Source organism: Macrotis lagotis, chromosome X (genome assembly GCF_037893015.1).
Source record: "Macrotis lagotis isolate mMagLag1 chromosome X, bilby.v1.9.chrom.fasta, whole genome shotgun sequence".
NCBI classification, from domain to species: domain Eukaryota; kingdom Metazoa; phylum Chordata; class Mammalia; order Peramelemorphia; family Peramelidae; genus Macrotis; species Macrotis lagotis.
This window is the reverse complement of record NC_133666.1, coordinates 38518756-38532987: the sequence shown is the minus strand read 5'-3', so window position 1 is coordinate 38532987 and position 14232 is coordinate 38518756.

Here is a 14232-nt window from a genome sequence, read left to right as displayed (position 1 = left end):
GGTGAGATAATCTACTCTGCCCTTGCTTTCCTCCTCACTTCCTTGCATCATAACTACTTGGTAAACTGCTATCACCTCATCTTTTGGATTTTCCTACTCTTTTGGAATATTACTGATTTGTTGTTTTTATCTGCAGTTTGAGTTTTGTCTCCAGATAAAAATAAGGTTGCTTTTATTGTGTCCCAAATGTTATAAAGTATTAAGAAGAGTTAACACAGTTGCTAAAAGCAAATTTAGCAAAAGATATTAGAAAGCAGAGACAATAGTCTCTGTTTAGTGACTGGGAAACAGAAAAGTTTCTTCCCTAATCTAGGAGTTTTGAACTTGCTATCATGAATGTCTATCTGGGAAAACATAAATAGTTCCCCTAAATAGCATGGGGAAGAGGTCAAAAGTGAACATTTACCATCAACTACCCTGTTCCTTAAAGAGAAAGCTTTCAAGCCCACATTGACCCTTTTGGTACCACAAAATAAGGTTTCTTGTCCAATCAGCTTTGACTGACTTAAATCTGAGTTTACCATAGTACCTCCTGTCCTTCTTGGACCCCCTTCCCCTCTGGCTACTTGTTTCTTCCTTTTAATATAGTCTTTCTTTTCCTCTTTAGAATGTAAGCTCCTTGAGAGCAGAGATTGTTCATAATTGCCTTGGTTTTCCTTGTGCCTAGAATAATGTCTTACACATGGTGATTACTTCCTAACAGCTTGTTGAATTGAACATGTGACACTTTTCACATTCCATTTATTCAGGTTACACATTTTAGGTAGGTTTTGATTTGTTCCTATGTTTTATAATCTCTCATTCATGCCATTGATAACCAAATGTAGTTCTCATAACACTGTGCATGAGAAATTATATTTTTGATTAATAGGCATACTTTGCAATGCTAAGTTTTCTTATCTTGGACAACTTAGTATCTCAGTTAGAAGAAAAGTCATTTTTACTCACTTGACTTTTCCATAGGAATGGCCCTTGTTTTATCATTAAGTAAGAACACATGTGAAGACTTCATTTAATGAACCAAATGGAATTTTGATTTGACAAACTATTTTCCATCAAGGGGGAAGTCCTTCAATGGTTCATTAGTGAAGTGCAGGAAAGTTGCCTTGTTGGAAGAAGGATGACAGGTTTTTAATAGGACGAAACCCAAGAGAAGACTCTGGAAAACAGATTAATTGAAAAATCTCCAGACCTGCTATGTTGCTCATTAATGCATGCATGTAGACTTCATTTCCCACATGGCCATGTGCTCTGGAAAGCTTTATAGAATAGTCAAACACCAAATAACTGAGTTTCAAATGCTGTCGATCTTTGTAAATGTCAAAATAGTGCATTTGAACATTTTGATTAATTAAAAAGTTTAAATCTTCTAAATGAATATTAAAAGCCATTTAGAAATGGGAAGATGTATTCCCTAAGAACCATGGAACTTTATGTGACACTTGAAGGAGGATCAGGAAAAAAAAATAACAAACATTCTAGGTTCATTGAGTTTGAGAGCTGAAATGTACATTGGTGCTCACACTGAGCCCATCATCCCCACACTCATGGGATGACATGCTATCAGAGGTCACTTCTTATGCAAGCAAACACTTCCAAGTCAATTTACAATGTCAACTCTCTATATATTCCTGGTCCCTAGTCCAGGCCCTATCCACCTATTCCATCATTGGCTTGATCTTGTTAAGTTACTAAGAGATAACTTGGTGGTGTGGTTGACAGAAAGTGGAGGTAGGAGGATCTTTGTTCAAATCCTGATTTAGTCACACATTAGTGTGACCCTTGGCAAATAATAAAGTCTATGTCTACCTTAGTTTTCTTATCTGTTAAATAGGGATTAAAATAGCAGTTAGGTCATGGGGTTGTCATGAGGATACAAGGAAATAAAGTATAAATTTAAATAAAACTTAAATTAAATGTAAAAATAAAATATAAATATTAAATATAAATAAACATAAAATATACTTTGGCTCAGATTTGTAAGAAATCCCATCTAAAATCTCCAATACTTCTTCAGAGTCTCTGAGAGAATGTTAACTCTAATTCCCATCTTGGTTATAACTGAATCAGAACAAACTCCCTTTCACCACCAACCCTCCCCATGGAGAAATGAGGAAAATAAATTAATTTCATTGACCTTGATTAAGAATATTTTTTTTCAAATCAGAATTACATAGATTTCACTTTTAACCCAGGAAATAGATAAAAATGACAAAAAGTGGAAATGGTCACGATTGGAGGAATTGTTGGCAAGATAGGCTTAATGTGATATTAGTAGAGTTATAAATCAGTACAACCATTTTGGAATGCAGTTTGGAATTATATAAATGAATTGGTTAAAATGGCCACTATCTTTGACCCAGAAATTTGTTTACTAGAGTTATACTCCAAAGAGACCAATGATAAGGAAAAAAGTGACCATATAAATCAAAAATATTTATTACCACACATTTTATAACATCAAAGAATTGGAAAACAAGGCAGATACATATATATTGAGGAAATGGCTAAACAAATTGTGGTATATTAATATAATGGAGTATTGTTGTGTTGTAAAGAATGATGGATTTTATGAGTATAGATAAACATGTCAAGGCATACAGAGTGATATCAATGTAGCCAATGACTATAACAATATAAATGAAAAGAATACACACCACAAAATAATTGGAAATGAATGTTAAGAGATTATAAATGATGTTTGTTATCAAAGTAGAGATACTGGATATTTTCCCCAACTTTTTTGCAGAAATCTTTATATGGGGGTGGGGGTAGGTGGGTAGGTAGGTGTCTACAGGTGTGTAAAATTGAGTATTTTTTCACATTTTTATTTATTTTATTAAATTTGACCATATTGTCTTATCCTGTTTTTTCTTTTTTAAATCTTTTTTTTTATTATAAGGAATGTCTCTTTTAGGCAAAGAGGGAAAAGGAAAAAGGAAGAATTTTTAGATGCAAAAGCAAACTATATCAAGAACTTTCTTGTGTGTACTGCTTCTTTTCCCTCTGTTCCTCTGCCATGGAAGGTTTTTCCATTCATTCATTCATTTATTCATTCATGTTTCATACATGATATTCATTCATCTGTTGTATATTTATAAAGTACTCCCTCTGTAGCAGTTACTGAACTAAGTGTTCGGGGGTTTAAAGAAAGATCCAAGATAATTCTTGCCCTCAAGGATCTCACAGGCTAATGGGAAAAACTGCTTACAAAAAAAAAAATATATATATATATATATATATATATATATATATATATATATATACGCACACACACACACACACACACACACAAACCAAATCTATATCAGATAAAGTACAGTTAATCAATAGAAGGAAGGTCTCAGAATTAAGCCAGATTGTTAGAGACTTCCTGGAAAAAGTATAATTTCAGCTGGGTCTTGAAGCAAACTCGAGAAGCCAGCAGGCAGAGAGCTGAGGAGGAAGAGCCTTCAAGGTACCCTGAACAGCCTGTGGAGATGGCTGGACTTGAAAGATGGAGCTTCATGTTCAAGAAATGGCAAGGAGGGGAATGTCACTGAATCACAGAATACATGAGTGAAGAGGGGTATAAGATATAAGAAGACTTCAAGGATAGAATAAGCCCAGATTTTTTAATTGATATTTCATTTTTTCCAAATCCATTTTTGAAGGTTTTTCAACATTTTTTCAAAAGCATATGTATATTTTTAAGTTACAAAATTGCCTTCCACCCTTTCTTCACACGCCCCCCTCCCCTCAGCAATAAACAGTCAGGTTAATATTGTACAAACACATTTGTGTTAAACATGTTTACAAATTAGTCATTTTTTGGTTTGAGGAATGAGGATTGAGGAAAAGAAATACATATAAGAAATCTTTTTTTTTTTTAAAAAGTGATTTTGCAGAATTTTGTTTTGTTTTGTTTCCTATGGATGGGGATATCATTGCCCATAACTGGTCTAAGAGGGTTGTCCTAGCTTTCTGAACTGCTGAGATTAGCTGCATCCATCAGGGTTGATCATCTCACAAAGTTGTTAATGTGTACATTGTTCTCTTGGTATTGCTCCATTTGCTCAGTATCAGGTCCTATAAGTCATTCCATGCTTCTCTAGACCATTTATGATTTCTTATAGAATAATAGTATTCCAAGAAGCCCATATTTTGATGGGTTTTAAATATAAAACAGGATTTTGCATTTGATTTTGGATGAACTGGGCATCACTGGATTTAAGTGAGTAGAAGAGTGACATGATCACATTTGGGCTTTAGAGTTATCACTTCAACAACTGAGTCAGGATTGGACTGCAGTTGGGAGAGACTTATGGAAGAGAGACCAACTAAGAGGCTTTTGCAGTAGTTCTGGTGTAAGGGTCCACAACAGTTTGGTGTCAGTGTCAGACAAAGGGAATATGGGTGAAAGATGTTCATTTCAGTCATTTTCATTTGTAACGATCTCTTCAAGATCTCGTTTGGTATTTTCTTGGAACACATACTAGAGTGGTTTGTCATTTCCTTCTCTAACTCATTTTATACATGAGTGCACTGAGATCAATACAGTTAAGTGACTTGCCCAGGGTCATAGGCTAGTATCTGAGGTCAGATTTGAATTCAGGAAAATGAGTCTTCCTGATTCCAGACCTGCCACTCTATCTACTGCAGCATTACCTAGTTGCCATGTAAGATGTTCCTACGGTAAAATCAGCAGGGCTTGGCAACAGACTGGAATTGGAGAGAGAAAGTAAGAAGTGGAAGATAATGCATACCAAGTTGGAATCTTGCATGGTTGGGAAGATGGTGATATTCTCAGAAGTAAAAGGAAAAAAACTGGAATAGGAGAAGCTTTATAATGAAAAAAATAGGCTTAGTTTCAGGTATGTTGTGCTTAAGATGAATATGAGACATTACATTGGAGATGTAAGACTAGAGATTCCCTGTAAGCAGGGTGATTAGATCTGGGTAAATGAATTTGACAATATCAGCATAGAGATGATAATTGAATCCATGGGAGCTTATGAGAGCTCTAATTAAAATAGTATAGATGGAGAAGAGAAGAGAACATAGGATGTTACCCTGTGGGACATCTGTGATGAATGATACATGGATAAAGATCCAGCAAAAATGAGTGAGAAAAAACAATAAAAATAGGTTCCTGAATTCAAAGAGCTTATTTTATTTTTAATAAGTTTTTATTGATTTTTAAAAATTTTATATCATCTTTTCCCTCCATATTTCTCCTCTGTCCCTCCCCAAAAACCATCTCATAAAACAGATACTATTTCATAAAAACACAAAAGAAAGAAGAAAAAGAAAAATCAGCAGAGTTAATCAGTGCTTGAGAAAAGTCTAGAAATAGGGGTAATATATCATACCTATTAATTTTTTTTTCATTTTTTTAGTATCTCATCTTTTTTGAGTCAATCAGGGTTAAGAGACTTGCTCAGGGTCTCACGGTTAGTGTCTGAAGCAAAATTTGAACTCAGGTCCCCCTGATGCTAGGCCTGGTATTCTATCTACTACAATACCTAGCTGCTTGTCATATCTCTCTATTTAATTCAATTTTGGTCATTATACTTTTATTAATTCACTTTTATTTTATAGTATGATTGTCTCTTTTTTTTCAAGTTTCTCAGAGGCCTTTTTTGTTTATTTTATATTATTACAATAATCTTGCTGTAAGAGTAAACATAACCCCCCCCCAAGGATGACAAACCTCAAGAATAGAGAGAGAGAGAAGGGAAAAAAAGTACTTCAGTCTGTGTTCAGATTCCAATGACTCTGTCTGGAATGAGTTGCCTTCTTTATCATAAGTCCACTAGAGAAATTGCTTCATATTTTCAGTTGCTATTACTAGCTATATTTCCCTCCACTCTCTTCCTCCACATTCTTTTATTGCATTCTCTCTCCCCTTTCATCCTGTCCCTGTTCAGAAATGTGTTGTATCTGAGTACCTTCTCCCACAATCTTTCCTCTCTTCTATCACAAACTCCACCCTTCCCGTCCCCTATTCCCCCTTATCCCATCCCTTTTCTCTCTTTTTTCTCTAGGGAAAGATAGATTTATATACCCTATTAAGTGTTTTTGTTATTTCCTCTCTAAGCCATTTCTGATGAGAATGGAGGCAACTCATTTCCCCTCACCTTCCCCCGTTCCACTCCATTGTCAAAGCTTTTTCTTGATTGTTATGTGAAATATCTTACCCTGTTCTTCCTCTCCTTTCTCTTCCTCCCAGTACTTTCCTTTATCATCCAATGGTTCCATCTTTTTACTATATTATACCATTATATTCAGCTGCTTCCTGTGCCTTGTCTATATATGCTCCTTCTAACACTCTAATAAATGAGAATATTCATATGAATTATCACTATCTTCTTCCTATGCAGGAATACAAACAGTTCAACATCATTAAGTTCCTCATAATTAGTCCTTCTTGTCCACCCCCTTAATGGTTCCCCTCAGTTCTGTACTTGGAGATCAAACTTTCAGTTCAACTCTGGTTGTTTCAATAGGAAAGTGTGAAAGTCCCCTGTTTCATTGAAAATCCATCTTTTCCCCTGAAAGAGGGTGTTCTGTTTTGCTGGGTAGTTGATTCTTGGTTGTAAACCAAGATCTTTTGCCTTCCAGAATATCATATTCCAATCCCTATGAGCCCTTAATGTAGATACTTCCAGATCCTGTGTAATCCTGACTATAGAGCTATGGTATTTGACTTGTTTGTTTCTGAAAGCTTTTAGCATTTTCTCTTTGACTTGGGAGTTTTGGAATTTAGCTATAATATTCCTGGAAGTTTTTCTTTTGGGGTAACTTTGAGGAGGTGATTGGTGAATTCACTCAATTTTTATTTTACCCTCTGCTTCTAGGATCTCAGGGCAATTTTGTTATATTATTTCTTGAAAAATGAAGTCTGGGCTCTTTTCCTGGTTGTGTCTTTCAGGTATCTGATAATTTTTAAATTATCTCTTCTAGATCTGTTTTCAAGGTCAGTTGTTTTTCCAATGAGATATTTCACATTTTCTTCTAATTTGGGGCTTTTTGGTAGAATAGTTTTATTTCTTCCTGATTTCTTGCAAAGTCATCAGCTTCCTTTAATTCCATTCTGCATTTTGAAGGACTTATTTTCTTCAGAGAGCTTTTTTTATCTTTTTTTTCCAGCTGGCCAATTCTGCTTTTTAAGGCATTCTGCTACTCATTTGCCTTTTGTTTTGCTTTTTCCATTTGGCCTAAAACGGTTTTTAACATATTATTTTCTTCAGTTCTTTCACCAAGATGCTGATTTGGTTTTCATGATTTATCTGTACTCTCATTTCTCCTCCCAATTTTTCCTCTACCTCCCTTAATTGCTTTTCAAAATCTTTTTTGAGTTCATTCATTGCCTGAGCACATTTTCTATTTCTCTTGGAAGTTTTGGGTGCAGAAGCTTTGATTTTGTCATCTTCTCAGTATGTATTTTGGTCCTTCAGGGGACCAAAGTAATTTTCTAGGGTCAGATTCTTCTTTTTCTTTTGTTTGTTCATTTCCTCAGCCTATGAATGATTTACCACACTTCCAAGGCTTTTGGGGGGGGGGGGTTGGCGACAGCCCACAGGGACCTTAATTCCTTCAAGGTCTTATGAAAGGCTCTGAGCCCAAACTGTGACCTGCATCTGAGTGTGGGCAAACATTTGAGTCCTGTCCAAGGGAAAGCAGAGAGACTTCTTCAGTCTACCCCAACCTCCTCACTGTCTGTGGGCTGGCTTCCCTGATTCCCACTGCGGTTCTCACCACGGGGCTTCTCTGAGGTCGGCACTTGCTCCACACTCACTCTGGTGGGGCAGAGTTCTCTCACCACCCCTTCAAGCTATTCCTGGTGAACCTAGGGCCAGGAGGTCTGGAAACTACCCCCTCTGCCATGGACCCAGGCACCCTCAGGGATCTAGGCACCCAACAGAGACTTTTTCTAACCCCCAGTCTGGTGAAACAGATCTTTCCTGCAGAACTTCTAAGTTGTCTTCGACTGGAAATTGTATTACTCAGTCTTTCTGTGGGTTCTGCCCTTCTAAATTTTGACTAGAGTCATAATTTGATGGCTTTTAGAGTTTTTTGGGAAATGAGTTTCCAGGAATTCTTGCCTTCCTGCCACCATCTTGGCTCTGCCCTTGATTGTTTTTTCTATATGCATTGATGTAGTCATTTTCTATATATTTTCTTGACATTGCTTTCTTCATTCTTTATCAGATAATATAAATCTTTCCTACTTCTCTATATTTATCCCATACATATTTTTAGTCTAGTAATATTCCTCTTATTTGTGTTCCACAAATTGCCTAGTGATACCCCAGTGAATGGGTACCTAATTTCTTTTTGATTTATTGCTTTCATAAAAATTACTACAGTAAATATTTTGATATTTACATAGGAACTTTCTTTTTTATCAATCAGCTCCTTGGGTATAGGCTAGTTACAGAAATTCCAAGTTGAAAGGTAATGGTTTTTAGTTATTCTGTTTTCATAATTACTAATTTCTTTTCCAAAAATTAGTAGCATTTACCATCATCATCCCATAACCCCTTCAACATTGAATACTGGCATTTTGGTCAACTTTCTGATTTTCAGGATTTGTGCTTGTTTTGATTTACCTTTCTCTTATCGGAAGTGATTTGGAGCATTCTTTCAAGGTGAATACTTTGTCATTCTTCTTTTGAGAAGTTTTGTTCACATATTTGACAACTTGATAATAGCTATTAGTTTTACAAATTTAGCTATATGTAGTTATAGACATGTTTGTGTGTGTGTGTGTGTGTGTGTGTGTGTGTGTGTGTGTGAGAGAGAGAGAGAGAGAGAGAGAGAGAGAGAGAGAGAGAGAGAGAGAAAGTTAAACTGAAAGGGATAGTAATTAGCAACTGTGGGAAGTGGAGAAGGGCAAGAACCAGAAAATGCTTTCTAGAGTAGATGGAATTTGAACTCATCCTTGAAGGAAAATAAGAAAATTCAGTAGAGGTGAAGAGACAAAGCATTTTATGAGAGACATCTACTAGAAGGATGTGGAGGTGGCAGATGTAACAGTTTCTGAGAACCTCCAAATAGGCCGGTGAACCTGAATTATAGAAGACAGGAAAGGTTGTAAGAGGCAAGATTGTGAAAGGAAGGGAACAACACTTTTATTAAACACCTAGGAAGGGCCAAGAAGTGTGCTAAAAACTTTGCAAATATTATCACATTTGATGAAGACATTTCAATGACATGTGAAATTTATGTTCAGTCCTCAAGGTAATAGCAACCACTAGATCTCCATGTGAAGGAAAGGGTTTGCATGATCAGCTATCCATTTGAAAAAAAAATCACCTTGACAGTTGAATGCAGAGGGGATTCAAGTTGCCAAGCTTTTTGAGGTAGAATGGTGAGTTAGAATGCTATTGCCTTCATCCAGATGATCGGTTATGAAGGCTATAGATAGAGCAGTGACTGTTTGAGGAGACAGAAAATGATGTATGTGAACAACAAAAGATATTTTGATGTTAGTCACAAGATTTGACATGGAGGAGTGAGAGAAGTTGAGGATGATATTAAAATTGGCAGGCCTAGGGGATCAGGAAAATGATGTTGCCCTAAACAATAGGAATGTTTATAAATAAAACTTTGTGGGGTTTGGTGGGAGATTGCATAATAAATTCCATTTTGGATCTGTTGATTTTGATGTGCTAATGGCATAGCTAGTTTGAGATTTCCAAGAAGCAATTGAAGATGTGTTCCTCAGGAGAGAATTTCAGGCTACCTATATGGATTTGGGAATTATTTGCATTGAGAATTATGATTGAATTCATACAAGTCAATGAAATTGCCAAGGGAAATTGCAGAGAATGAAAAGAGAAGGGTGCCCAGGACAGAGTCTTGTGGGATGTCTGTGGTTAGAAGACGCTCATTCCAAAAAGAAATAAATATCATTAAAAGACATCATCCAGAGATGTTGCTGCAATATGTGAGCAACCCCACGAACACAGGGGAACTCTCCTTGCATGGGCCTTCTGGATGGGGTCTGGGCAGATTTCCAGAGCATTTTTGGAAGTTCCATTAATGAATAGTTTGTGGCTATTTAAGGTGGTAAAAATCCAATAAAGCCTTCTACCAGAAAGTGGGTTAACTAATTAAGAGTTTTTTTTTCTTTGTGAACAAAATGCTGACTCAGGATGTCATCCCTGCTGTTCTATGATTATTTTAGAAAATGGATTAGTGGATTTTTTTTGAAACTGTGATGATTAGAGAAGGCTGCTAAAATTAATGGTTGCTGGTAGGCAGCCTTCTCATCTTTTTCCTTTTTTACCTTGAAATTAAGATCTTCTTGTAAGAGTGAAAGCAGAACAATCCCAGTAATTGGGGCATTCCTTCAGGGGAATAACAGCATATATCTTTTATGTACTCTGCAGCATTTGGGGAGGGGCATACAGTAGTAGCTAGATAAATGCTTGGTCCTATGTTAAAGAAAAGTTACATCCATTTCCCAGAAGTTTTATGGTGAATTGGAAAATTCACTGTATCTGAAACTGAGTGTCCAAGCTTAGCATTGTTCCTTTTCAGCTTCCTGTATGTGAACTCAAGTGGGTTGCTTCACCTCACCAGGCTTCAATTTTTCCCTTGAAATAGACTATTAGACTCTTATTTCTCTAAAATTCTGTGATGATGAGTTTTTTATATTCTTTTTTACCTTTATTGAAATTTTATTTAATTTTTCCAATTACATGCATAGGTAGTTTTCAATATTCATCCATTTTCAAGTTTATGAGTTTCACATTTTCCTACCACACTCTCTCCCCTTCCTCCCCATGGTGACAAACTTGTAAAAGTTTTCCATGAACAATCCTGTTTAACATAATTCCATATTAGTCATGTTGTGAAAGAGGAGTTATAATTAATGAGAAAACGCCATCAGAAAGGAAAAATATAGTAGAAGGTTTTTTAAAAAAATATATTTATTTAAGGCAATGGGGTTAAGTGACTTCCCCAAGGTCACACAGCTAGGCAAGTATTAAGTGTCTGAGAACAGATTTGAACTCAGACCCTCCTGACTCCAGGGCTGGTACTCTATCTACTTCACCACCAAGTGGCCCTAGTTTTTAAAAACGTAAACATAGTGTGCTTTTCTCAGCATTCAGAATCCACAGTTTGTTCTCTAGATATGGATGGCATTTTCCATAACAGGTCTCTCAGGATTGTCCTTGATTGTTGAACTGTTGGGAGAAGCTGTATCCACATTATGATCCACCTTAGACCCCAAAAAAGAAAGGAGGATGCATAGCATCATATACCCAAACTATGTCATCTTCTGGTTTTGACCAGATTCAGCTGTGATAGCCCTTGGTCACAGGAAATCTCCTTGTCAAAAGCATATGGGCCTAGGAAGATGGATAGGATAGTTGGGTTGGGAACAACAGTGACCTTTGTTGTCACAATTGAAAAGTATCTCTGTGGTTAATATGACTGCCAAGACATATCCTGATATAGATCTGAGTAAGGAGGGCATCTCCATCGATCGGCGGCCAGGTCACCTGAAGGTATATTACAGAGATCCATGGCAGATTGAGGTTAGCATGAATTTTTTTAAAGACTAAATTGAATGGTGCATATTCTCAGAGGACATACAGTGGTGATAAGTCACTGAGTGCCTGTTAAATGAGTAGCTTGCTACAAAAGAATAAGTCAGTATTTACCCTAGCTTGAAAAATATTCAGTAATGATATTGTTGAACAGATGAATCCCCAATACTTTTCTATCCCTCAATTTCTTCATCTGCATTATATAGTGCATTTTAAATGACAAATATCTAATAAATACTTTTTAATTGAGTCATCATTATGACATTAATTCCTTAGTGCATCAATGGTATTGTGATCACATTAAAAGTAGCCATGCAACTTCGGGTTCAAGAAACCTCATTAGCTCCCTATGTCCTTTTAAATAGAGACAGCCAGATGGTACAATGGATAAAGCCCTGGACCTTGAATCAGGAAGGCATAGGAATAAATCCAGTCTCAGATATTTGCTAGTTATGTGATCCTAGACAAGTAATTTAAATCTCCCACACTCAGTTCTGTCTTCTGTAAAATGGGTTTAATAATAGTGGCACCTACTTCTAAGGATTATTGTAAAGATAAGATGGAATGTTGTTTGTAAGGCACTTTGCAAATCTTAAAGTCCTAGAGTAATGTGAGTTTTGCTCAGTTGTTTCGGTACTGTCTGATTCTTTGTGAACCCTTTTGGGGTTTTCTTGGCAAGCTCATTTTACAGAGGAGGAAACTGAGGCAAACAGGGTTAAGTGTCTAGTAAGTATCTGATTCCAGACTTATCTGAACTCATCAAGATGAGTCTTCCCAATTGTAATCCCAGTGTTCTATCCACTGCAGCACCTCCTAGCTGCCCCAGTTAGATATTATGACTTTAGTCATTAATAAAATAAAACTGCTTAACATTTGATTCCCTGTATATCACATTCCATCCTTCTTCTCCATGACTTTGCACAATCTGTTTTCCATGCTTGAAATGCTCTTACCCCCCTGCATTCCTTGGAATTCCCAGATCTCTTCATGGCTCATCTCAAGTGCCATTTGTTAAGCAAGGTCCTATATGATCCTTGTTACTGCTTGGGGCTCCCTACTCAAAAAAATGAGCATATTCTTTGTCCATATAGTGTATCAGTGCATATGTTTTTTCTTAAATGCTCACTGAATCAAACTGAATTCTTCAGTGATAATGAGGATAGTAAACTATCACAAACTATACAAATACTTTATTAGTTTGAGTCTCAAATATCTATATCTATATCTATCTATCTATCTATCTATCTATATATATATATATATATATATATATCTTTGAGTTGAGTAGTTTAGTTATTAGCATCCTCATGTTGTTTGAAAAGCTCTGATGGGTAGATCCTCAGAGCGACACTCCAAGTAAAGGAGTCAGCTGAACCCTGAATCCTAGTGTTTCCTCTCCAAATCCAGGACTTTTTCAATGACATGAATTAACTTTCTTTTTTTCCAAAAATTTGAGAAAATATTCAGAAAAGAAGTAACTTCATTTTTAAGATATTAAAGAAACATAAAAGAAGATAAAGATGAAGACATTAATATTCAGTGCTGGAGGCTGGCACTCACAGACATGGACCAAATCTGCCCTTGAGCAGAGTTTATCATACTGAAATATATACATACACCATTGATCCTTGATGATGATCTCCTGATGATGGTCTTAATTGATAGCTCTTAACTACTCTACAAGCCTAATGATGGTATAGCTCAATGAAACTGTTATTGAAAGCGGTTCATTGTTAATCTGGCTTCTAATAATGCTGAGCTCATTTCCCATAAACTCATTACATCACAGTTACTGTGGATCTTGGAGAAATTTATGCAAACTACATTAGGAATGGACCAGTGATATACCTTAATGGTATAAGCTTGAAGAGAGATTCTTTGAAAATATCACATGCACAGTCGAAAATGTGCTTGGGCTTCTAAAGGTCATTTGTTTGTGAAAAAAGAAAGGGCAACTAAAATGATTGACTTGGATTTGGAAATATTCAACCCTGAAGCCACAATATAGATTCCTATCATAATTACATTCAATTAGTTATGGAGGAGGTGTGGTTGTATCAGTTGCTATGAAAATTAGGGAATTCCAAGATAGCCCTGTGCTATCAAGAAGTGTAATCTATATGCATACATACAGGCATAGATCCATAATGAGCATCTTTAGTTATATGCATTCATATAACATCATAGATTTAGAATTGGAAGGGACCTTAGAGACCAGTGAGCTTAATTCTGTCCTTTCATGGATAGAGAAACAACTGAAGCTGAGAAAATTTAAATGATTTGTCTCTGTACACACAACTACTAAGCATTTGAAGGATTAGAATTCTGTTCTTTCTGACTCCAAGTCCAGTGCTCTTCCCTTTATATCACCTGACTGCTTCACAAAACCTATGGCATCTTAGATTTCCAAACTATCTGCCATCTAAATCCTGTAGCTGAAATGTTGACTTACCATTTCTGAATTCACTCTTTACCCTGTCATGATCATCTCTGAGCCCATTCAACTAATGAAATACAGTTTGCTCTAGGAACTTGCTGCATTTCATAGAGCTCTGGTCATGGAATCTGAATTTTCAACTGTTTAACATCTTTTTGCCTTTGACATAGAAACAATAAAAGCAATAAACAAAACATTGACATGTATACTCTACTAGTCTTAGGTATCCCATTTGACAGTTTCAGATAA